The sequence below is a fragment of the Oryctolagus cuniculus genome, chromosome X (assembly GCF_964237555.1).
Source record: "Oryctolagus cuniculus chromosome X, mOryCun1.1, whole genome shotgun sequence".
NCBI lineage: Eukaryota > Metazoa > Chordata > Mammalia > Lagomorpha > Leporidae > Oryctolagus > Oryctolagus cuniculus.
The window spans coordinates 53935399-53938457 of NC_091453.1; the positions used below are offsets into that span (position 1 = coordinate 53935399).

Here is a 3059-nt window from a genome sequence, read left to right on the forward strand (position 1 = left end):
AAGGCTTCTACCAGCTCCTCCTGAGGAATAAATACAAAGTAGCCCCTACAGGGGATGGGGTGCCTCAGAGCTTCATGACTTAAACACATTCTTCGATCTTTCTTGGAATATTGACTCACTGAGAGATTATAACAGAATCCAATCCTTTCCCACAAATAAAAAAAAATGTACTGAAGAAAAAAATGTCGGCATGTAATGTAAAGAGATCCAGACTGTCTTCTAAACTTTACCTTCCAAATCCTTGAGGCCATTTCTCAAAGTTCCAGCTCTATTTCCCAATACTACAGGGAAGTACTACAATATGGGTCACAGAAATGGATGTATCCTAACCCTTTAAGGGCTCTTACAAAGTGGTTTTCTTACTCACCTGTAAATCTGATCATTCTCATGTCTATCCTAAAAGTAGAATTCATCATTAACAGCAGTTTGTCTTGCTCTGGCAAATAAATCTGAGTATCTTTAAAATACTGTACATATTTTTTTCCAGGAGGGCAGCATTAATTCACTTAACTCAGACTTGCAAGTCAGAACACATTATGAAACATTGGCCAATGAAACTTGTAAGATGTAATGAACTCAAGTCAATGAAACGCCACTACAAAACACACCAAACACCAGTTAAAGGAAAAGTTTATTTTGCGGGGGAGAACCCCAACAGGCTGGCGAAAGAGGGCAAGAGAGCGAAAAGAGAAAGAGGGCCTGTGTAGGAAAGCAGGCTTTGTTATAGCTTTGCAGGGCTAAGGAAGTGGGAGCAGCCTATTTCTTTAGTGTGGGGTGGAGTTGACCCTTGTGTTCGGGCCATTTGGCCACCTGTCTTCTAGTAAGCCAGGCTGGGATTAGGACCAACCAAAGTTTACTGTGCAAGATGGCGACTGGGCCAGAGCCTAAGATGGCGCTTCAGATAAGACAGCACCATTTAACTAACAGTCAAGGACAGGGAAACATTTGGTTCCAAAGGAAATCTTTGTATGCTATTTAAAGCTGACCAATCTGCTGCTCTTTCAAAGAGTTGGGAGATGGTCTCAGGATAACAGCAGGCCGAAGGGCCAGCAGATAACCTCATCAGGGATTGCTGCTCATTCTTGCACACATGAAATGTGAGACCCCAAAGAGACAAAGAAACAGAGCAAGAACTCAGTAAAGGAAAAGGTCACCCGGATCCCAACACTCTTCTAAGTCTTATACTAGTAGACTGCAACCTCTCTTCTCTAACATCTGTGACATTGTCCACCTCCAGATCACTCCTCAGTCACCGAAGCCTTTTGTTCCTGGCCCAGTGTGCTTATCACAACTGTAAACCGAAAGGCTTCTCGTGGAATAATGACTGGGCATACTAAATATGATAAAGGAAATAGGAGCCCGCAGGGTGGTAAACAGAAAGAGGAGTCCTATCTGTCAATGCAAGTATGGAGATATTTGGGGTAAAGTTGAAAGGGGAAAACTGTGAACGCCAGCCACAGGAGCAAACCCAAGACTATGGGGATGTAGTTCCTGCTCAACTAATGACCCCTTTGGCCTCAACTAGGAAGCAACTAGCAGCAATTATAGCAACAGCAGAAGCAGCCATGCAACATCTGCAAGCAGCCAAGATTAAAAGGCAGGCACAGAGTATTTCATAAAAACACAGCATCAAATATGACATATTTGAGGCACTTGTGCTGCTACTACCCCTTCTCCCAACCACGGCAGACATCACTAATTATTTACAATTCTTTTATACTACATGAGACTTGGTTTCAGAATCCTTTTTATAAAACATACTTAAGGCAGGCATTACCAATCAACTGGAGATGGAATTCAAGATGAAATGTATTGCTATCATTGCACTACACAAAAAAGTCCTCAGTGTGAGAATTAGAAGACACAAGTAAACTTCAGAAACTTGAAGAGCTTGGACGTTGTAGGCAACTGGCGGGGACAAGCTGAGCCCATGGAGATCACAGAGCAGGCGCCCAATTAATGTCTGTTGATGATTCATTTTTTCATTCAACAAACATTTAATGAGGCCTACAATGTGCACCGGATTAGGCACTGTGAATACAAAGATGAATAAGGCACTGTCCTTGCCCTTAAGGAATTTAGTCTAGCAGACGGAGAACCATAGACTCGGACAATGATAATACAACCTGCTAAGTGCTAGGACACTTAGCAGGTTGTATTATATCCATCCAAGTAGGATTTCTTCAGAGGAGCACCATTCCAAGTTGCTGCTGGATCCATGAAGTCCTTGCAGGCACCAGGGCCTGCTGTTGTTTCTGTCACACGGTGAAAGTCCCAAGAACTAGCAAGAATAGCTGTAATGTATAAAGCTTGCCTATGACATACACTTTACAAATATCTTCACAGAAACCCTGAAAATTAATTGCTGCATTAGATGAAGATTCAAGGTTAAGCAACATGCCTTAGATAACACAGCTAGTAAGCAGTTGAATTGGATTTCAAATCCAGTTCTGACCAACTACAAAGCATTCTTCTGTTTTTTTTCCGGTAACCTTTATGCAGGTGACACACAACTTTTAAATAGGATTCCTTGGGGAAGTAAGAGCCAAGGCAATGTACATCTGTTATCAGAGCATGAACTATCTTCACCTGGGTCAACCTGGTAGAGAAAATGTGTTCAAATGACTTGACACTAGCACGCCATGGAAAATTTTGAGGCCAGTTAGTTTTTCTTTCTCAACCCTAATATCAACAAATATAAATGTTTCAAAGAGACTTTCTTTTAATCTTTGTTAATACTCAAATATTGTTATCAACAACAATCATAGTCGATAAGCATTTAATATATTCCAGACCTGTTCTAAGTGATTTACATATATAGCTCCATGAAGTCCTTACTTCACCCTACCGTTGGAAACAATTATTCTACTTTACAAAAGAGAAAACATAAAGTTTCAAAAAGCTGGGGGAATCATGCTCAAGAATACAGTGGTAGGTGTGAGAGCACATATGACCCAAGCTATGCAGTCTCAAGGCCCAAATTCTCACTATACTACTTCCTGAAGTGCTCTTACTCCTCCTAGGTCCCTCCAGGATGACAAATTTGCTAAGGTCCTCTG

At 41.4% G+C, this 3059-nt stretch overlaps 2 non-coding genes across 2 annotated transcripts; both read right to left on the minus strand.

Moving 5' to 3' along the window:
• Positions 1–1948: 1948 nt before the first annotated feature.
• On the minus strand, positions 1949–2005 carry MIR421 (microRNA mir-421). Its single transcript, NR_162637.1, has one exon. It is a non-coding gene; the product is annotated as a microRNA mir-421 (primary transcript).
• Positions 2006–2112: 107 nt separating this feature from the next.
• MIR374B (microRNA mir-374b) lies at positions 2113–2164 on the minus strand. Its single transcript, NR_162621.1, has one exon. It is a non-coding gene; the product is annotated as a microRNA mir-374b (primary transcript).
• Between the last annotated feature and the right edge of the window lie 895 nt (positions 2165–3059).